The sequence below is a fragment of the Brienomyrus brachyistius genome, chromosome 4, assembly GCF_023856365.1.
Source record: "Brienomyrus brachyistius isolate T26 chromosome 4, BBRACH_0.4, whole genome shotgun sequence".
NCBI classification, from domain to species: domain Eukaryota; kingdom Metazoa; phylum Chordata; class Actinopteri; order Osteoglossiformes; family Mormyridae; genus Brienomyrus; species Brienomyrus brachyistius.
The window spans coordinates 40,113,127-40,135,778 of NC_064536.1; the positions used below are offsets into that span (position 1 = coordinate 40,113,127).

At 44.1% G+C, this 22,652-nt stretch overlaps 10 non-coding genes across 10 annotated transcripts; all 10 read left to right on the forward strand.

Moving 5' to 3' along the window:
- The first annotated feature begins 1,938 nt into the window (after positions 1-1,938).
- On the forward strand, positions 1,939-2,010 carry trnag-ucc (transfer RNA glycine (anticodon UCC)). The gene has a single exon. It is a non-coding gene; the product is annotated as a tRNA-Gly (tRNA).
- Positions 2,011-2,712: 702 nt separating this feature from the next.
- On the forward strand, positions 2,713-2,784 carry trnag-ucc (transfer RNA glycine (anticodon UCC)). The gene has a single exon. It is a non-coding gene; the product is annotated as a tRNA-Gly (tRNA).
- Positions 2,785-3,486: 702 nt separating this feature from the next.
- On the forward strand, positions 3,487-3,558 carry trnag-ucc (transfer RNA glycine (anticodon UCC)). Its single transcript has one exon. It is a non-coding gene; the product is annotated as a tRNA-Gly (tRNA).
- A 702-nt stretch (positions 3,559-4,260) lies between these two features.
- On the forward strand, positions 4,261-4,332 carry trnag-ucc (transfer RNA glycine (anticodon UCC)). The gene has a single exon. It is a non-coding gene; the product is annotated as a tRNA-Gly (tRNA).
- A 1,477-nt stretch (positions 4,333-5,809) lies between these two features.
- Positions 5,810-5,881, forward strand: trnag-ucc (transfer RNA glycine (anticodon UCC)). Its single transcript has one exon. It is a non-coding gene; the product is annotated as a tRNA-Gly (tRNA).
- A 703-nt stretch (positions 5,882-6,584) lies between these two features.
- Positions 6,585-6,656, forward strand: trnag-ucc (transfer RNA glycine (anticodon UCC)). The gene has a single exon. It is a non-coding gene; the product is annotated as a tRNA-Gly (tRNA).
- Positions 6,657-7,358: 702 nt separating this feature from the next.
- Positions 7,359-7,430, forward strand: trnag-ucc (transfer RNA glycine (anticodon UCC)). Its single transcript has one exon. It is a non-coding gene; the product is annotated as a tRNA-Gly (tRNA).
- Positions 7,431-8,133: 703 nt separating this feature from the next.
- Positions 8,134-8,205, forward strand: trnag-ucc (transfer RNA glycine (anticodon UCC)). The gene has a single exon. It is a non-coding gene; the product is annotated as a tRNA-Gly (tRNA).
- Positions 8,206-9,682: 1,477 nt separating this feature from the next.
- On the forward strand, positions 9,683-9,754 carry trnag-ucc (transfer RNA glycine (anticodon UCC)). The gene has a single exon. It is a non-coding gene; the product is annotated as a tRNA-Gly (tRNA).
- Positions 9,755-10,457: 703 nt separating this feature from the next.
- On the forward strand, positions 10,458-10,529 carry trnag-ucc (transfer RNA glycine (anticodon UCC)). Its single transcript has one exon. It is a non-coding gene; the product is annotated as a tRNA-Gly (tRNA).
- Positions 10,530-22,652: the final 12,123 nt, after the last annotated feature.

Sequence of the window (22,652 nt, forward strand, 5' to 3'; positions counted from 1 at the left end):
CACAGATTCTAATGGATGTTTTTATGTCAATCATGTGGCATCAGTCCAGCGTACTTCCATAACTGTGCAAAAGAACTTCTTCAGAAGTAGATACCATTATTCGTCTCATAGCGGATCCACAAACCTTCCAATTTCAACGTCTAGCCCAAACTGATCTCAGATGCAAGCATCTGTACAGTCATCCGCATCCCATGGCTAAGATTTCACCTGCAACAGTAGCCAATCGAGCAACAACAAAATTCGGCAACAGCAAAATCTGTGACGAGGGCCATATACTTGTTGACTGTTACACTTGTATCACAACACCAGACCTGGACCAGAACCAGATATACTGCTAGCAGGTTTGTGGAAAGATAAAAGATAATCGCTACGAAGCTTTTTCAACTTCGGCGTTAGTGGTATAGTGGCTAGCATAGCTGCCTTCCAAGCAGTTGACCCGGGTTCAATTCCCGGCCAACGCAGCCTTACTGATGACCTCCTTCTCTGTGAGTGTCTTCAGGTGCTTATAGTCCAGCTGAACAGCATGTCATCAATAACCCGCTGCATTATAGAAACTGAAAGAAGCATTACTCCATCAATCTATATATCTGCCTTCCAGATGTGTTAGCACACTGGCAAACAGGGCTGCTTACGTCAGTGAAAGCCTCGTTAGCGCAGTCGGTAGCGCGTCAGTCTCATAATCTGAAGGTCGTAAGTTCGACCCTCACACAGGGCAGTTTACTTACTTGCTGAAACAGTTCACATGCATAGCTGCACTTTTACAAAATCACTCTCCCACAGACTCTAATAGATGTTTTTATGTCACTCATGTTGCATGAGCCCAGCGTACTTCCATAACTGTGCAAAGAACTTCTTCAGAAGTAGATACCATTACTCGTCTCATAGCGGATCCACAAACCTTCCAATTTCAACGTCTAGCCCAAACTGATCTCAGATGCAAGCATCTGTACAGTCATCCGCATCCCATGGCTAAGATTTCACCTGCAACAGTAGCCAATCGAGCAACAACAAAATTCGGCAACAGCAAAATCTGTGACGAGGGCAATATACTTGTTGACTGTTACACTTGTATCACAACACCAGACCTGGACCAGAACCAGACATACTGCTAGCAGGTTTGTGGAAAGATAAAAGATAATCGCTACGACGCTTTTTCAACTTCGGGGTTGGTGGTATAGTGGCTAGCATAGCTGCTTTCCAAGCAGTTGACCCGGGTTCAATTCCCGGCCAACGCAGCCTTACTTATGACCTCATTCTCTGTGAGTGTCTTCAGGTGCTTATAGTCCAGCTGAACAGCATGTCATCAATAACCCGCTGCATTACAGAAATTAAAAGAAGCATTTCTCCATCAATCTATATATCTGCCTTCCAGATGTGTTAGCACACTGGCAAACAGGGCTGCTTACGTCAGTGAAAACCTTGTTAGTACAGTCAGTAGCGCGTCAGTCTCATAATCTGAAGGTCGTAAGTTCGACCCTCACACAGGGCAGTTTACTTACTTGCTGAAACAGTTCCCATGCATAGCTGCACTTTTACAAAATCACTCTCCCACAGATTCTAATGGATGTTTTTATGTCAATCATGTGGCATCAGTCCAGCGTACTTCCATAACTGTGCAAAAGAACTTCTTCAGAAGTAGATACCATTATTCGTCTCATAGCGGATCCACAAACCTTCCAATTTCAACGTCTAGCCCAAACTGATCTCAGATGCAAGCATCTGTACAGTCATCCGAATCCCATGGCTAAGATTTCACCTGCAACAGTAGCCAATCGAGCAACAACAAAATTCGGCAACAGCAAAATCTGTGACGAGGGCCATATACTTGTTGACTGTTACACTTGTATCACAACACCAGACCTGGACCAGAACCAGACATACTGCTAGCAGGTTTGTGGAAAGATAAAAGATAATCGCTACGACGCATTCTCAACTTTGGTGTTGGTGGTATAGTGGCTAGCATAGCTGCCTTCCAAGCAGTTGACCCGGGTTCGATTCCCGGCCAACGCAGCCTTACTTATGACCTCCTTCTCTGTGAGTGTCTTCAGGTGCTTATAGTCCAGCTGAACAGCATGTCATCAATATCCCGCTGCATTATAGAAACTGAAAGAAGCATTACTCCATCAATCTATATATCTGCCTTCCAGATGTGTTAGCACACTGGCAAACAGGGCTGCTTACGTCAGTGAAAACCTTGTTAGTGCAGTCAGTAGCGCGTCAGTCTCATAATCTGAAGGTCGTCAGTTCGACCCTCACACAGGGCAGTTTATTTACTTGCTGAAACAGTTCCCATGCATAGCTGCACTTTTACAAAATCACTCTCCCACAGATTCTATTGGATGTTTTTATGTCAATCATGTGGCATCAGCCCAGCGTACTTCCATTACTGTGCAAAGAACTTCTTCAGAAGTAGATACAATTACTCGTCTCATAGCGGATCCACAAACCTTCCAATTTCAACCTATAGCCCAAACTGATCTCAGATGCAAGCATCTGTACAGTCATCTGCATCCCATGGCTAAGATTTCACCTGCAACAGTAGCCAATCGAGCAACAACAAAATTCGGCAACAGCAAAATCTGTGACGAGGGCCATATACTTGTTGACTGTTACACTTGTATCACAACACCAGACCTGGACCAGAACCAGACATACTGCTAGCAGGTTTGTGGAAAGATAAAAGATAATCGCTACGACGCTTTCTCAACTTCGGTGTTGGTGGTATAGTGGCTAGCATAGCTGCCTTCCAAGCAGTTGACCCGGGTTCGATTCCCGGCCAACGCAGCCTTACTTATGACCTTATTCTCTGTGAGTGTCTTCAGGTGCTTATAGTCCAGCTGAACAGCATGTCATCAATAACCCGCTGCATTACAGAAATTAAAAGAAGCATTTCTCCATCAATCTATATATCTGCCTTCCAGATGTGTTAGCACACTGGCAAACAGGGCTGCTTACGTCAGTGAAAGCCTCGTTAGCGCAGTCGGTAGCGCGTCAGTCTCATAATCTGAAGGTCGTAAGTTCGACCCTCACACAGGGCAGTTTACTTACTTGCTGAAACAGTTCCCATGCATAGCTGCACTTTTACAAAATCACTCTCCCACAGACTCTAATAGATGTTTTTATGTCACTCATGTTGCATGAGCCCAGCGTACTTCCATAACTGTGCAAAGAACTTCTTCAGAAGTAGATACCATTACTCGTCTCATAGCGGATCCACAAACCTTCCAATTTCAACGTCTAGCCCAAACTGATCTCAGATGCAAGCATCTGTACAGTCATCCGCATCCCATGGCTAAGATTTCACCTGCAACAGTAGCCAATCGAGCAACAACAAAATTCGGCAACAGCAAAATCTGTGACGAGGGCAATATACTTGTTGACTGTTACACTTGTATCACAACACCAGACCTGGACCAGAACCAGACATACTGCTAGCAGGTTTGTGGAAAGATAAAAGATAATCGCTACGAAACTTTTTCAACTTCGGCGTTGGTGGTATAGTGGCTAGCATAGCTGCCTTCCAAGCAGTTGACCCGGGTTCGATTCCCGGCCAACGCAGCCTTACTTATGACCTCATTCTCTGTGAGTGTCTTCAGGTGCTTATAGTCCAGCTGAACAGCATGTCATCAATAACCCGCTGCATTACAGAAATTAAAAGAAGCATTTCTCCATCAATCTATATATCTGCCTTCCAGATGTGTTAGCACACTGGCAAACAGGGCTGCTTACGTCAGTGAAAGCCTCGTTAGCGCAGTCGGTAGCGCGTCAGTCTCATAATCTGAAGGTCGTAAGTTCGACCCTCACACAGGGCAGTTTACTTACTTGCTGAAACAGTTCCCATGCATAGCTGCACTTTTACAAAATCACTCTCCCACAGACTCTAATAGATGTTTTTATGTCACTCATGTTGCATGAGCCCAGCGTACTTCCATAACTGTGCAAAGAACTTCTTCAGAAGTAGATACCATTACTCGTCTCATAGCGGATCCACAAACCTTCCAATTTCAACGTCTAGCCCAAACTGATCTCAGATTCAAGCATCTGTACAGTCATCCGCATCCCATGGCTAAGATTTCACCTGCAACAGTAGCCAATCGAGCAACAACAAAATTCGGCAACAGCAAAATCTGTGACGAGGGCCATATACTTGTTGACTGTTACACTTGTATCACAACACCAGACCTGGACCAGAACCAGACATACTGCTAGCAGGTTTGTGGAAAGATAAAAGATAATCGCTACGACGCTTTCTCAACTTTGGTGTTGGTGGTATAGTGGCTAGCATAGCTGCCTTCCAAGCAGTTGACCCGGGTTCGATTCCCGGCCAACGCAGCCTTACTTATGACCTCCTTCTCTGTGAGTGTCTTCAGGTGCTTATAGTCCAGCTGAACAGCATGTCATCAATAACCCGCTGCATTATAGAAACTGAAAGAAGCATTACTCCATCAATCTATATATCTGCCTTCCAGATGTGTTAGCACACTGGCAAACAGGGCTGCTTACGTCAGTGAAAACCTTGTTAGTGCAGTCAGTAGCGCGTCAGTCTCATAATCTGAAGGTCGTCAGTTCGACCCTCACACAGGGCAGTTTACTTACTTGCTGAAACAGTTCCCATGCATAGCTGCACTTTTACAAAATCACTCTCCCGCAGACTCTAATAGATGTTTTTATTTCACTCATGTTGCATGAGCCCAGCGTACTTCCCTAACTGTACAAAAGAACTTCTTCAGAAGTAGATACCATTACTTGTCTCATAGCGGATCCACAGACCTTCCAATTTCAACGTCTAGCCCAAACTGATCTCAGATGCAAGCATCTGTACAGTCATCCGCATCCCATGGCTAAGATTTCACCTGCAACAGTAGCCAATCGAGCAACAACAAAATTCGGCAACAGCAAAATCTGTGACGAGGGCAATATACTTGTTGACTGTTACACTTGTATCACAACACCAGACCTGGACCAGAACCAGACATACTGCTAGCAGGTTTGTGGAAAGATAAAAGATAATCGCTACAAAGCTTTTTCAACTTCGGCATTGGTGTTATAGTTGCTAGCATAGCTGCCTTCCAAGCAGTTGACCCGGGTTCGATTCCCGGCCAACGCAGCCTTACTTATGACCTCCTTCTCTGTGAGTGTCTTCAGGTGCTTATAGTCCAGCTGAACAGCATGTCATCAATAACCCGCTGCATTATAGAAACTGAAAGAAGCATTACTCCATCAATCTATATATCTGCCTTCCAGATGAGTTAGCACACTGGCAAACAGGGCTGCTTATGTCAGTTAAAACCTCGTTAGCGCAGTCGGTAGCACGTCAGTCTCATAATCGGAAGGTCGTGAGTTTGACCCTCACACGGGGCAGTTTATTTACTTGCTGAAACAGTTCCCATGCATAGCTGCACTTTTACAAAATCACTCTCCCACAGATTCTATTGGATGTTTTTATGTCAATCATGTGGCATCAGCCCAGCGTACTTCCATTACTGTGCAAAGAACTTCTTCAGAAGTAGATACCATTACTCGTCTCATAGCGGATCCACAAACCTTCCAATTTCAACCTCTAGCCCAAACTGATCTCAGATGCAAGCATCTGTACAGTCATCTGCATCCCATGGCTAAGATTTCACCTGCAACAGTAGCCAATCGAGCAACAACAAAATTCGGCAACAGCAAAATCTGTGACGAGGGCCATATACTTGTTGACTGTTACACTTGTATCACAACACCAGACCTGGACCAGAACCAGACATACTGCTAGCAGGTTTGTGGAAAGATAAAAGATAATCGCTACGACGCTTTCTCAACTTCGGTGTTGGTGGTATAGTGGCTAGCATAGCTGCCTTCCAAGCAGTTGACCCGGGTTCGATTCCCGGCCAACGCAGCCTTACTTATGACCTCCTTCTCTGTGAGTGTCTTCAGGTGCTTATAGTCCAGCTGAACAGCATGTCATCAATAACCCGCTGCATTACAGAAATTAAAAGAAGCATTTCTCCATCAATCTATATATCTGCCTTCCAGATGTGTTAGCACACTGGCAAACAGGGCTGCTTACGTCAGTGAAAACCTTGTTAGTACAGTCAGTAGCGCGTCAGTCTCATAATCTGAAGGTCGTAAGTTCGACCCTCACACAGGGCAGTTTACTTACTTGCTGAAACAGTTCCCATGCATAGCTGCACTTTTACAAAATCACTCTCCCACAGATTCTAATGGATGTTTTTATGTCAATCATGTGGCATCAGTCCAGCGTACTTCCATAACTGTGCAAAAGAACTTCTTCAGAAGTAGATACCATTATTCGTCTCATAGCGGATCCACAAACCTTCCAATTTCAACGTCTAGCCCAAACTGATCTCAGATGCAAGCATCTGTACAGTCATCCGAATTCCATGGCTAAGATTTCACCTGCAACAGTAGCCAATCGAGCAACAACAAAATTCGGCAACAGCAAAATCTGTGACGAGGGCCATATACTTGTTGACTGTTACACTTGTATCACAACACCAGACCTGGACCAGAACCAGACATACTGCTAGCAGGTTTGTGGAAAGATAAAAGATAATCGCTACGACGCTTTCTCAACTTTGGTGTTGGTGGTATAGTGGCTAGCATAGCTGCCTTCCAAGCAGTTGACCCGGGTTCGATTCCCGGCCAACGCAGCCTTACTTATGACCTCCTTCTCTGTGAGTGTCTTCAGGTGCTTATAGTCCAGCTGAACAGCATGTCATCAATATCCCGCTGCATTATAGAAACTGAAAGAAGCATTACTCCATCAATCTATATATCTGCCTTCCAGATGTGTTAGCACACTGGCAAACAGGGCTGCTTACGTCAGTGAAAACCTTGTTAGTGCAGTCAGTAGCGCGTCAGTCTCATAATCTGAAGGTCGTCAGTTCGACCCTAACACAGGGCAGTTTACTTACTTGCTGAAACAGTTCCCATGCATAGCTACACTTTTACAAAATCACTCTCCCACAGACTCTAATAGATGTTTTTATGTCACTCATGTTGCATGAGCCCAGCGTACTTCCATAACTGTGCAAAGAACTTCTTCAGAAGTAGATACCATTACTCGTCTCATAGCGGATCCACAAACCTTCCAATTTCAACGTCTAGCCCAAACTGATCTCAGATGCAAGCATCTGTACAGTCATCCGCATCCCATGGCTAAGATTTCACCTGCAACAGTAGCCAATCGAGCAACAACAAAATTCGGCAACAGCAAAATCTGTGACGAGGGCAATATACTTGTTGACTGTTACACTTGTATCACAACACCAGACCTGGACCAGAACCAGACATACTGCTAGCAGGTTTGTGGAAAGATAAAAGATAATCGCTACGACGCTTTTTCAACTTCGGCGTTGGTGGTATAGTGGCTAGAATAGCTGCCTTCCAAGCAGTTGACCCGGGTTCAATTCCCGGCCAACGCAGCCTTACTTATGACCTCATTCTCTGTGAGTGTCTTCAGGTGCTTATAGTCCAGCTGAACAGCATGTCATCAATAACCCGCTGCATTACAGAAATTAAAAGAAGCATTTCTCCATCAATCTATATATCTGCCTTCCAGATGTGTTAGCACACTGGCAAACAGGGCTGCTTACGTCAGTGAAAACCTTGTTAGTACAGTCAGTAGCGCGTCAGTCTCATAATCTGAAGGTCGTAAGTTCGACCCTCACACAGGGCAGTTTACTTACTTGCTGAAACAGTTCCCATGCATAGCTGCACTTTTACAAAATCACTCTCCCACAGATTCTAATGGATGTTTTTATGTCAATCATGTGGCATCAGTCCAGCGTACTTCCATAACTGTGCAAAAGAACTTCTTCAGAAGTAGATACCATTATTCGTCTCATAGCGGATCCACAAACCTTCCAATTTCAACGTCTAGCCCAAACTGATCTCAGATGCAAGCATCTGTACAGTCATCCGAATCCCATGGCTAAGATTTCACCTGCAACAGTAGCCAATCGAGCAACAACAAAATTCGGCAACAGCAAAATCTGTGACGAGGGCCATATACTTGTTGACTGTTACACTTGTATCACAACACCAGACCTGGACCAGAACCAGACATACTGCTAGCAGGTTTGTGGAAAGATAAAAGATAATCGCTACGACGCTTTCTCAACTTTGGTGTTGGTGGTATAGTGGCTAGCATAGCTGCCTTCCAAGCAGTTGACCCGGGTTCGATTCCCGGCCAACGCAGCCTTACTTATGACCTCCTTCTCTGTGAGTGTCTTCAGGTGCTTATAGTCCAGCTGAACAGCATGTCATCAATATCCCGCTGCATTATAGAAACTGAAAGAAGCATTACTCCATCAATCTATATATCTGCCTTCCAGATGTGTTAGCACACTGGCAAACAGGGCTGCTTACGTCAGTGAAAACCTTGTTAGTGCAGTCAGTAGCGCGTCAGTCTCATAATCTGAAGGTCGTCAGTTCGACCCTCACACAGGGCAGTTTACTTACTTGCTGAAACAGTTCCCATGCATAGCTACACTTTTACAAAATCACTCTCCCACAGACTCTAATAGATGTTTTCATGTCACTCATGTTGCATGAGCCCAGCGTACTTCCATAACTGTGCAAAGAACTTCTTCAGAAGTAGATACCATTACTCGTCTCATAGCAGATCCACAAACCTTCCAATTTCAACGTCTAGCCCAAACTGATCTCAGATGCAAGCATCTGTACAGTCATTCGCATCCCATGGCTAAGATTTCACCTGCAACAGTAGCCAATCGAGCAACAACAAAATTCGGCAACAGCAAAATCTGTGACGCGGGCAATATACTTGTTGACTGTTACACTTGTATCACAACACCAGACCTGGACCAGAACCAGACATACTGCTAGCAGGTTTGTGGAAAGATAAAAGATAATCGCTACGACGCTTTTTCAACTTCGGCGTTGTTGGTATAGTGGCTAGCATAGCTGCCGTCCAAGCAGTTGACCCGGGTTCAATTCCCGGCCAACGCAGCCTTACTTATGACCTCATTCTCTGTGAGTGTCTTCAGGTGCTTATAGTCCAGCTGAACAGCATGTCATCAATATCCCGCTGCATTACAGAAATTAAAAGAAGCATTTCTCCATCAATCTATATATCTGCCTTCCAGATGTGTTAGCACACTGGCAAACAGGGCTGCTTACGTCAGTGAAAACCTTGTTAGTACAGTCAGTAGCGCGTCAGTCTCATAATCTGAAGGTCGTAAGTTTGACCCTCACACAGGGCAGTTTACTTACTTGCTGAAACAGTTCCCATGCATAGCTGCACTTTTACAAAATCACTCTCCCACAGATTCTAATGGATGTTTTTATGTCAATCATGTGGCATCAGTCCAGCGTACTTCCATAACTGTGCAAAAGAACTTCTTCAGAAGTAGATACCATTATTCGTCTCATAGCGGATCCACAAACCTTCCAATTTCAACGTCTAGCCCAAACTGATCTCAGATGCAAGCATCTGTACAGTCATCCGAATCCCATGGCTAAGATTTCACCTGCAACAGTAGCCAATCGAGCAACAACAAAATTCGGCAACAGCAAAATCTGTGACGAGGGCCATATACTTGTTCTCTGTTACACTTGTATCACAACACCAGACCTGGACCAGAACCAGACATACTGCTAGCAGGTTTGTGGAAAGATAAAAGATAATCGCTACGACGCTTTCTCAACTTTGGTGTTGGTGGTATAGTGGCTAGCATAGCTGCCTTCCAAGCAGTTGACCCGGGTTCGATTCCCGGCCAACGCAGCCTTACTTATGACCTCCTTCTCTGTGAGTGTCTTCAGGTGCTTATAGTCCAGCTGAACAGCATGTCATCAATATCCCACTGCATTATAGAAACTGAAAGAAGCATTACTCCATCAATCTATATATCTGCCTTCCAGATGTGTTAGCACACTGGCAAACAGGGCTGCTTACGTCAGTGAAAACCTTGTTAGTGCAGTCAGTAGCGCGTCAGTCTCATAATCTGAAGGTCGTCAGTTTGACCCTCACACAGGGCAGTTTACTTACTTGCAGAAACAGTTCCCATGCATAGCTACACTTTTACAAAATCACTCTCCCGCAGACTCTAATAGATGTTTTTATTTCACTCATGTTGCATGAGCCCAGCGTACTTCCCTAACTGTACAAAAGAACTTCTTCAGAAGTAGATACCATTACTTGTCTCATAGCGGATCCACAGACCTTCCAATTTCAACGTCTAGCCCAAACTGATCTCAGATGCAAGCATCTGTACAGTCATCTGCATCCCATGGCTAAGATTTCACCTGCAACAGTAGCCAATCGAGCAACAACAAAATTCGGCAACAGCAAAATCTGTGACGAGGGCCATATACTTGTTGACTGTTACACTTGTATCACAACACCAGACCTGGACCAGAACCAGACATACTGCTAGCAGGTTTGTGGAAAGATAAAAGATAATCGCTACGACGCTTTCTCAACTTTGGTGTTGGTGGTATAGTGGCTAGCATAGCTGCCTTCCAAGCAGTTGACCCGGGTTCGATTCCCGGCCAACGCAGCCTTACTTATGACCTCCTTCTCTGTGAGTGTCTTCAGGTGCTTATAGTCCAGCTGAACAGCATGTCATCAATAACCCGCTGCATTATCGAAACTGACAGAAGCATTACTCCATCAATCTATATATCTGCCTTCCAGATGAGTTAGCACACTGGCAAACAGGGCTGCTTACGTCAGTGAAAACCTTGTTAGTGCAGTCAGTAGCGCGTCAGTCTCATAATCTGAAGGTCGTCAGTTCGACCCTCACACAGGGCAGTTTACTTACTTGCTGAAACAGTTCCCATGCATAGCTGCACTTTTACAAAATCACTCTCCCGCAGACTCTAATAGATGTTTTTATTTCACTCATGTTGCATGAGCCCAGCGTACTTCCCTAACTGTACAAAAGAACTTCTTCAGAAGTAGATACCATTACTTGTCTCATAGCGGATCCACAGACCTTCCAATTTCAACGTCTAGCCCAAACTGATCTCAGATGCAAGCATCTGTACAGTCATCCGCATCCCATGGCTAAGATTTCACCTGCAACAGTAGCCAATCGAGCAACAACAAAATTCGGCAACAGCAAAATCTGTGACGAGGGCCATATACTTGTTGACTGTTACACTTGTATCACAACACCAGACCTGGACCAGAACCAGACATACTGCTAGCAGGTTTGTGGAAAGATAAAAGATAATCGCTACAAAGCTTTTTCAACTTCGGCATTGGTGGTATAGTTGCTAGCATAGCTGCCTTCCAAGCAGTTGACCCGGGTTCGATTCCCGGCCAACGCAGCCTTACTTATGACCTCCTTCTCTGTGAGTGTCTTCAGGTGCTTATAGTCCAGCTGAACAGCATGTCATCAATAACCCGCTGCATTATCGAAACTGAAAGAAGCATTACTCCATCAATCTATATATCTGCCTTCCAGATGAGTTAGCACACTGGCAAACAGGGCTGCTTATGTCAGTTAAAACCTCGTTAGCGCAGTCGGTAGCACGTCAGTCTCATAATCGGAAGGTCGTGAGTTTGACCCTCACACGGGGCAGTTTATTTACTTGCTGAAACAGTTCCCATGCATAGCTGCACTTTTACAAAATCACTCTCCCACAGATTCTATTGGATGTTTTTATGTCAATCATGTGGCATCAGCCCAGCGTACTTCCATTACTGTGCAAAGAACTTCTTCAGAAGTAGATACCATTACTCGTCTCATAGCGGATCCACAAACCTTCCAATTTCAACCTCTAGCCCAAACTGATCTCAGATGCAAGCATCTGTACAATCATCCGCATCCCATGGCTAAAATTTCACCTGGAACAGTAGCCAATTGAGCAAAAAGTCATGCATGGTGAGGCAGGGGGATATCTTTACATTAATGGGCGATGCATCACTGGGGATCTTTGGTGCCACCTTTTGACCTGTTACAGTCGTCATCAACATTAAAAAAACATTTCAATTTCCACTGCGTGAAAAAACAAATTGCACCCTATTTATAGAGTGGGAGACTACTTTTTCCAAGGATTTATATCTCCTGAAATTGCTTCTTCACAGATAAGCACCAGAATGTTCTTTTCCCAGATGGTAGTAGGGACAAAATCTCCTACCACTGATAATTCTGACCATACACAAGTTTTTATTTTTCTGCGTCTTGCGATTTTACCTTATCAAAAATAACCAGTAAATCCTATTATTATCCTGCTACCCCCACTCTACCAAAATTCATGAAATGATATGATACATTTGGAGGAGGAAGATTTCTAATAGATCCTTTATACCCACCAACCAGACCAGTATAAGCTGTACGATGTAAAGCCTCTTTAAATGGGTACAGACTACTTCCGTTTATTGTAATAAGTATCTCATAAATTTGACTTTACACTTTTGCATGGTATTGATAGATTTTGAAAGTTAATTACTTAACACAATTCTTATTAAAATTGTTCATTATACAACCTGAATGTCTCAAGGTAGCACATTAGTACAAAAAACGCTGTATGATGTATTATTGTAGCAGTCAGATGTTATTTTAACCAATGTCCAGGTTTACCTTTAATTTAATTCTACAAACATCATCAAAATCACTTGTGAAAAAGACATTTAGTCACTTACTAAGGCAGATACAACCTGTGGAAGCACAGCTAAAAGCATACCATCACCCATGATAGAGTGACCCATTGTCTTTGTAACTGAGTAATCACAACTAAGTGCAATTAACTATAATGAAACTGTAAACAGAAACAGTAAAGGCAAAGGTAATTTATTATGACGAAATGCTTCCAAAATGCCCAGTGTACTTCAGCGTTTCTCCTTTTCTCCAGTCGTCGACAGGTCCTGTGTTTATTAGGTGATCTGAGATGTAGGATATCCTGAGAATGGCTGCTGCTCCAAGGATGATTGGCAGGTGGCTTTTCCCAGAAACAGCGGGCTGGAAATGTGTGGGATCTAGAGTGAAGACAGAAACAGAGGAAGAGAACAAGCAGAGGGTGTGGGGGGGGGACAAGACTGCAGGACACGTTAAAGTCTATGGTAACACAGGTGACCTGGACTACATGCCTATCACTCCCCACATGCCCGTTTCCCTCGCCTTCCCTGTGGTGTGGTGCTAATGAGCTACATCTATTTCTCGTTTAATCCTGCCTCCCGTTTCAGCCCTTGTGTGGATGATCCAAGGTCCCTCTCGTCTGCTCCTCATCTGTGGTGCATATAGTGCCTCTTCGTCCTGTGCTCCCCAGTCCAGTCATTGTATTGTTACGTGTGCGATCCTGCTGTATAGGATCAATCCTGCTGATCCTGTGTTTCCCCCCTGCTCTCCCAGCCTGGTTTTGAACCCTCATGGTCTGTTTCCTTTTGCCTTTTGCATTGTGTTTTTATTAGAATAAAATCTCCTTCGTTTTCCCCGACGCCTGCCTTTACCTGCATCCTTCCAGAACCTTGACAATTTCCTTAAGATATGGTGCTTAATAAGTAGACAATACATTAAACACAAATACATAATAAGGCTAATAATTTTTATGTGTGTGTCGTTTAAAAGAAATTAATCAAATTAACTTACCTGGTGACACTGGTAACTCTGAACATAATACTAAAAAGATCATTTTAAAATTATATTCAATTTTGCTGTGAATAAGCATTAACAATTATTTTTTAAACTGCCCACCACCACCCCCCCTCTTCAGAGGACAACTTTATTTTACATTAAATTAAAGATACAGTGTAAAGAGTGTGGCCGCTCAGAACTCACCTGTCCTAGTACTGTGATTAAAGAAAAAAAAAATGGGGGGGGGGGGGGAGAGAGGGGGACACAGACACAACAATCGTAGTAATAAAGGTGGGATGGAGAAAATAAAGTGTAGGGGAGTACAGAGTACAAACAACCATAAGAAACACACGGCCCATGGCCATACGTCCACAAGACAACCACCCGCCCAACCCCAGAGGGAGCCCACGAGGGACTAAGGGGGGCCCAACCCCTGTAAAAGGAGGTCCGCAGAGGGGGGACAGACAGCGAGCCCCCCAGTCCCTCCCGCAAGCCCTCCACCGAGGGAAGCGGGTCCAGGGCCAAAGGGCCCCATCAACCGGGAACACTCCCCTGGCGGACGGTCCCCCCAGCCCGCTCCCCGGCAGGACGGATCGCCGCCCACTGTAGCGACCCGGCACGTCCCCCCCCTCCCCGACACTGCAGGATGATCTAAGGGAGACCCATACAAAGAAAGTGCACCCCCCCCACCCCACGAGTGGACCTGCGTCAACTGGGGAGCGGCAGACCCCCCGCCCAGCCCAAACCGAACCCTCCAATTCGCCTAGAAGGGCTCAGAGCATCCCTAGATACCCCGGACCGCCTGCCAGGGCCCCACCACGGCGCAGCAGAGCCAAGGACCACCCAGCCCGCAGCCCACAAGAGGAGACGGCCCACACCGGGCAGGGCCGTCTTCTACCTGCCGGGCCACCCCACCCGCACAGGGCCAGAGACAGAGAGTTAGGGGGGGGCCCTCAGCCCTCACTGATTCCCCGTCCCATGTTAATGTGAAGTGTGCATGTACATGTGTGAGAGAGTTGTGTGTTTATGCCTACAATGCATTAAAATTAGTGGGTGCAGTTCGAGTATGAGGGCCCCACCACTGGCAGATGGCAGAGTCCCCCATCCCCCTCCCTGCACCCCAAGGCCCTAATGTAGCATGGACTGTGTATATAACTAAAGTGCAAAAAGCAGGTGAACAGTCGAGGCACGGGCACCCCACCGCTGGCAGACGGCAGAGCCCCACCTGCCTAAACCCACCTCCTCAGCCCTAGTGTCATGTGGTGTCTAATGTACAAGTAAAACCTCCCCACTGCCCCTCAAAGCCCTAGTGTTGTATGAAATGTGGTGTCCGGCCCAGGGGAACAATAAGGGCGTGCAGGAGTGGGCCCCCCCCGGCACCGGGGCCAGATCCCCGACTGGCCCCGATTAGTCCTCATCCCCGACCCCACACAACCGGCAGGGGCGGCCAACCGAGGGGGTTCAGGGGCGCCACATTAACAATTATTAATAAACATTCCACTATACATCTCAAAATTTATCACACTTAATTCATTATCTTTGATACTGTTTTAAACATTTAATGTTCCCCAAACAGCAGCAGAAGAACCACAACTTCATCTTCCTTGTATTTTGGCTCTTCTCTGTGTCAAGAGCTCTACAAGCTCAACTTTAATATTAATTTTCCACCACTTCTACATCTTCTATCTCTACCTGACCCACATCTATCTCTACACCGCCAGTTTCCTCATTACCTCTTTCTCTATTTATAATATCAACTAGTACATCACTTACTATTATTTCCAATATGGTTACATCTCTCACCATGTCCACACCCTCAATAATTACCTCCCCTACTTCTACCCCCACAATCTCAAAATTTACATCCCCAGAAATTACTTCTGCAAGCCCAAACTCACACACTCGGACTTGCAAAGCCTCCACCTTCACATTTCCTTTCGTATCCTCTGCCTTTAGGGTAATATTCCCCCCCTCCACCTTAACCACCTTCACATTTACCCACACCCCTCCTTGCTTCCCATTGCTTACATTTTGCATTTTATTAATGCCTACATTCTGGTCTGCACCCTCCACCTGTACACCGGAGATCTTACCCACATGTCTTTCCCTCTCTGCCACCTCCACCCTTTCCCCACTAACCTCACCCTTTACCTCACCTACCCCCTGACTGGTCCTATTCTTCCTCACCTTCTTCTTTTTGTGAAGGTAATACGTCTTATAAATTTCCCACTCTTCAGATGTCAGGCCGTAATTTTCCTGAAGAGTCTCAGAGACAATGCCAGCATTGCCTATCACTCTCACACCCTCCCCTCCCTTACACCAGTCAGTCACACCTCCCAGTCCCCCCATAACCTCCCCAGCCTGGACAGTGGGGGTGTCGCTGGTGAGCACTCCTCCAAACCTTTCCTCTCTCCCCAGTCGATCACCTCGTCCCACAGGTCCCAGGCTTGCCAGTGCTGGTCGTTGGTCCAGGAAACAGCTTTCGGAATTTTCATTCTGGTTAACATAATTAACTAGCCATCTGTGATACTCTCAAAGCCAAACTAGACACTGTGTATTTTCAACGTACTCCAGACATTTGCTAAATGCTATTCACCAAGAATGCCTATGGAAAGGGATGGAGCCTTCATTAGCTGCTCGTGGCATCGAGGCTACTCCGATAGAAGCGGCCAAATTGCTAAAACTGTTTCACAACCTATACAGTAACGCTGGCGAAATCAGGACGCTGCTTCGGTACGTTATAACATCGCCATGGTAATGAACCCAGCAAACGGTTAATCTTACTTCAACAACATGGGACATTTAAAAAGTAAACGTATAGGGGCTCTTTTCAGAATAACATCTTCAGATGAAACGCATTACGACAGACCGGATGAGTAAAACCAATCATATCAACCATAAGTCTTATTGTTTTTAAGTTTAACACAATTATTTTCTCTTACAATTTAAATATAAACAATCACATTACGAAAAATGGCCACAGCATCTACAGTTTAAGCTACTAATTTTAAATATATTTCAATTATATTTTGCGGCAATATTTGCATGAACTGTATCACGACATAAAATGAAATATAAAATTAACTATGCTAACAAAACATAATCTGAAGAAATAGCAAGAAACATACGAAGAGGTGCTTCTCACCTCTGTGCCAACGCTCTGTCAGAAAGTTTATGTTCAACCTGCACTGATTAAGTTTCTATGGAAACCAGCGAAATTTTTCATTGGTCGAATGGATGAAGATATGTACTGACGCCATTTTCAACGAATGAAAACGAGAATTAATTGTCAGGGCGGGACGAATTTGAAGGTGAACCAATCAAAAGTAGTATGTTTAGCTCGTGCTTGTTCTGGCTGGGCGTGATTGGATTTGTTGATCTAACCGCCTTCAAGCCCGTAAACCATGTATCTACTTGTCAATGGGAAACCACGCCGTTCTGTCTATAAATTCTGACTGTCATTTATTTATGACATTATGTCTTTGCTACGCAGTATTACGGTAATGCGTAATCCCGCGATGTTTGGGGTGTACCGCTGTTGTTTTTTCCATAGCTGGTGAACGCAATTAGCATTTCAGCCACGTTGGTTGGTCCGCTTTTGAGAAAGAACACTATAGTTCTTGTTATTCACATTCTGTGTCCTGGTGTTTTTAATTTCTCATAATGTGAACAAAGATATGTCATATACAAGTTTTTTGAGAGACTAAATTTTGGTTTGATTTATAATTCATTTAATGGTAAATAAAGTTCTTATATAGCCATTTTAGAATTAGTGCAGTCTTTCGTTTAGAATTAGCGCAATATTCTTAAAAACTGCATGTTCAAACCCAACGCCATGCCATAATAACTGCTTTACAGATATTTCATTCAGGAATCTATGGAGGGTATACTGTAGGTAGGCTTGTTTGTGTGTGTGTGCGCGCGTTTGGGTGGGTGGTTATGTACATAGTGCTATAAAAACATGTTATTTTGACTTTGTAGGGACATGTTTTTGGTCCCGAAAGTAAGAAGATACTGAATTTTATTAAATTCTGTGAATGCAGTCAAATGAATTATTCAAAAAGTCTTGCATTTTGTTTGGTTGCTTACTGTTACTGCTTGGTAACTACTGCAATGTTTAAGGTTGCCATAGTTAGGATTGGGGTTACGCCCATACAAATGAATGGAGAATCCCCACAAAGATTCAAATACCTAATCTGTGTGTGTGTGTGTGGAGTAGGTGTATATTACATTGTGGGGACCAAATGTCCCCCACAATGTGAGAAAAACCTGTTATTTTGATGTTTTGGGGGGCATTTTCAGGTACTCACAAAGATCTGTAAATACAGTCAAAAAACTAAAAATGCCAAAAGTCTTGTATTTGGTTTGGTTACATATGGTTAAGGTTAGGGGTTGGTAGGGGTTAAAGTTGTCATGTTGGGATTACAGTTTTCCCCATAGAAATGAATGGAGAGTCCCCACGAAGATATAATTACACAGCTGTGTGTGTGTGTGTGTGTGTGTGTGTGTGTGTGTGTGTGTGTTGTGTGTGGTATCAGATCAGTCCCTGAGAGTTCAGTAGTCAGGCGCCATGTTTCTGAGTCTGGTTGTGGAGGCCTGAATGCTTTTCCAGATGCCAGAGTGAAAAGATTATGTGAGGGGTGGGTGCGGTCATCCACAATGTTGGTGGCTTTGCGGATGGAGCGTGTGATGTGAATGTCCATGATGGAGGGGAGAGAGACTCTAATAATCTTCTCAGCTATCCTCACTATCCGCTGGTCTTATGATCTGAGGCGAGGCAGTTCCCAAATCAGACCGTGATGCAGCTGCTCAGGATGCTCTCAGTAGTTCCCCAGTAAAATGTTGTGAGGATGGGAGATGGACTTTTCTCAGCTTCAGCTGAAAGTAGAGGTGCTGCTGTGCTTTCTTGACTATGGAGCCTGTGTTGAGACAAACTTGTGTGTTGTTTTTGTTTGTCACATAGTGTAAAAATTGCCTAAGGAATCAAAAATGTGGTTCCATGGGGTTCCAGACAGTGACCTTTTTTGGAGACAGTGAGACTAAATTTTATACCTAGGTGCACCAGTTACGACATTGGTCAGGTAGGCTGTGGTCTGTTAGTTGGTGACAAGTGGCTGGTGATCCATGCAACCCAAGCAGAAGTGAGCAGAACCTGTATCAGCCAAGTAGATAGGAGAAAGCGGATTTTTCATTGGACTTCAGGACTCCTGAGTAACAGATAAAGACAGAGAAACAGCAAAGTTATGGAGAATCAGGAAGTAAGTGCCAGTCTGCACAGATCTGAGGTCAGTGAGACACACATAAGGCTCCTCTGATGCTCCTCTTCATCCGCTGATGGGCCTCCAGGTGAGAATCACAAATCAAACATAATAACAACTGACACAAAGGCCTGAGGTCAGACCATCTGTATGCAGCACACAGTGTATCTGCAGTCTCACCCTCACATCGTGTATGATGACATTTCTGCTTTTTAGATTAAGTGCCTGTCTGAGAATAACTTCTGCATCATGCTAATTATTTAGCTGTTTCGTGCTCATGGGCAAAAGAAAAATGAGGATTAAGTTAAATATATCAGAAATAAATTTCTAATGTGGCTCAAGGCCACAGTAAAGTGGACCATCACATTTTTCCTTCTTTTTTTCCCTCCTAATCTGTCCATCATCTTCAGCCAGCTCACCGACTGCAATACTTCACGGGTTAAAAATGAAATAAATAAATAAAATTTAAAAAATGAAATCGATCAACATGAGAGGCCTATACAGAGTTTATAGAGCCCCTCATGGTAAAGGAAACATGTTTGGCACAGCAGTGCATTCAGACCATGATTCTGCTAAAGCTGCCGGACAGGACAAAGGGAAAAAAAAAGAAGAAGGTGGGGGTCAGTGCAGCAGTGGATAGTTCAGGTCTATCCATCCATCCATTTTCCAAACCGCTTATCCTACTGGGTCGCGGGTGGTCCGGAGCCTATCCCGGAAGCAATGGGCACGGGAACAACCCTGGATGGGGGGCCAGCCCATCGCAGCCAAACCATTTAAGTTTGTGAAATTCGTTTTTAATAATTACCAATTTCAGAAAAATATTAAATGTTTTGTAAAGTATCAATTTATTAATCATGTATTTAAACAAATAATGACCAGTATAAAAGACACATACAAAACTGTACAAAAGTCTTGGGCTGTCGAAGAAAATGATGTTCAAATGATCTTTATCTTGGTCTAGAATTATAATATTTTGTCCGTCAAAGTGTGGCAGCCCAGTCATTTCAAAATCTCTTCTAAAGTTAGTAAAACATTTGCACCAACCATCCAATAGACCCATATATTTTTGACTTGACCATTAACACAACTCCTATGGCTAATCAATGCATCATTAACATTTGTTTAATTAAATTAATTAATTAAGTAAGCTGGTGGCGGAATTTAACAAATACATGGAATGGCTGGGGTGCCCCTGAGGAGAGGTTTAGGATCCAAAGCGTGGTTCATCTAGCGATCCAACAAGGCATCAGTAACTTTATGGAGAAAAGAAGAAATTCTTGTTAGTTTTTATTGTGTCACTTTTAATTTGCATATATTTTTATGATAATTGTGTTTTTGTTCTGAGCAAATATACACAACCCAATTAAATAGCATTAAACATTTTCTTTGATGGCCCAAGACTTTTGCATAGTACCATATTTTTTCAGAATCAAGAGACAATTTAATAAAAACCAGTCTTACCTTCACAAGATAACGATTATTAAACATTAACCAGCAGGTGGAAGCAAAGCACTTGTGAATAAGTGGCCAATACGTGGTTGTACAGGTTGCCAGCAGATAATCATCCCCTCTGTGTTTAACTGACTCTCATGCTATGACTGTACAGACTGAGCAGGGCCGAGTGAGAGAGGCCTCACTGCAGTTAGCATAACCGTTTATTTTACAGCTCGTCTGACTCATTCTGCTCCACGAAGGTCATCTCCTCTGCCAGCTTCCTCTGACCCAGGGAGACCCTCTGCTTCTCTCTGACTGGTTCCCGCTTTCTACAGGAGGTCCAGTGCAGCTGAATGGTGATGATGGTGCAAATCAGGTAAAACACACCAGTCCTAGCTTTCAGTACAGCATCCAGAACCTGCTTCCACCTGTGAGACATATAATACACCAGTGTGTCTGTCAGTCACACATATCACATTTAAACCTGAAGAACAAAACAGTGAATCTATTCTGACTGAAGTAAAACCACCTTGATAATCGACAGCAGCACCGATCAGCTCAGTCCTACATACAGAGCCAGCTAGACCAAAGAGCTGAATAAGAGGGTGGATGTGAACAGTAAAGTCTTACATGCTTTATAGAAACACGGTACAGCCACATCTGTACTATTACACAGGACACATGGGAGGAACAGGAGACATTAACAAAGAGCATGAAAATAGCTAGAGATTATCACACAACATGTTACACTATTTTGTAAAAACAGGCCTGCACTCATTCCCCAGCAGCACAGGGCACAAGGCAAGGGCTCACCCTGGATGGGATGGGATCGCAAGTTTATAGAAAATAAATATAAGAAAATAAAATAAAAAATATTTTTTCCCTTAAAATTAAAATGACAGTTTCCCATTACTGTGTGATCAGGTAAATGCTGCTAGCTGGACCCCCACACTACTGTAAATGCTGCTGAATGCTTACCTCAGTTTTTCATTATCCCCTCCTTCTTCATCATGTGCAGAGAAAATGAGAGCAGTGGAAACAGGAGAAAGGATAGTTAATAAAGAGCAGTGTTGTGTTAGTCAACAAAGACTAAGAAAAGGTCACCCTTGAAACTGAAATATAAATTATGAAAGATATTCTACAGAGAAAATGATTAGATGGACAACAATGAATTAGTGTTCACATCCCAGGGCACTGATAGTGAACAGGTGAGATAAATGATTTTATTAACATATTTTAATGTATCTATTGTATCAGGGTGGCATGGTGGTGCAGTGGTTTGCACTGTCGCCTCACTCTGGCACGTGTACTCAAGTCTTCGCTGGAGTTCCGTGTGTATGGAGTTTGCATGCTCCCACTGTGTCATTGTGGGGTTTCCTCCAGGGACTCTGATTTCCCCCCACAGTCCAAAAACATGCTGAGGCTAATTGGAGTTGTCAAATTGTCGGTAGGTGTGCTTGTGCGAGGGAATGGAGTGTGAGCGTGTCCTGCAATGGGTTGGCACCCTGTCATGGGACATTCCCTGCCTTGCGCCCATAGGGACCCTGAGTTAGACAAGCAGTTTCAGACAATGGATGGATGCAGCACTGGAACAGATATTACAGAGTACAACTGTAACACTGGCCTACGCTGCAATGAAAAACCACCTACAGACATGTTAGTCAGTCTGCACACCATTAGTAACAATTCATCCTCACAAAGATGAAAAAATGCCTGAATTATGTTGCAAGCTACATGGATTTGTCTGGATTTGTATACATAACAAGTGACTGGCTGTATGTCTGTGGAAAATGCTGTGATTTTTGTCATATTACAGACTGATCATAAACTAGAAGACACACATTCAATATTAAAGACACCAATTAGCCTGACTGTGCGTTTTTGGATTGTTGGAGGAAACCCACACAGCATGTGGAGAACATGCAAACTCCACACAGACAGAGCAGAAGCCAGATTCAAACCCCTAAACATGGAGGCGTGAAGCAACAGCGCCGCCTACTGGACCACCGTGCCACTATCATTGAAACAATAATCCCAATAAATAACTCTGTTTCACAACAGCTAATAAATAGGGGATTATCCCCACAAAGAAGCACAAACCCCTTCATGAGTGAAACTGCTGGGTTGATTAGTATGTATCTATTTATATTCAAGCATAAATAATTCACAGGCAGATTTAAATCAATTACTTATGTTTAACAGTAATATGAACTGGAATCTGCAGGATTCCAGCAGCACACCAATACCAGCCAGTGTCCTTCCTCTCCAGCCCACTCATTGTCACAATGAAGGTTTTATTTTCTGTGTCATCCCAGATCAGGACAGGCCTCCCATGCAAACTCACTGATCTCTCTGATGCACAGGAGCCCCCAATCTTACACCACATCCTTTGTCTTTTGTTGTTTCCATA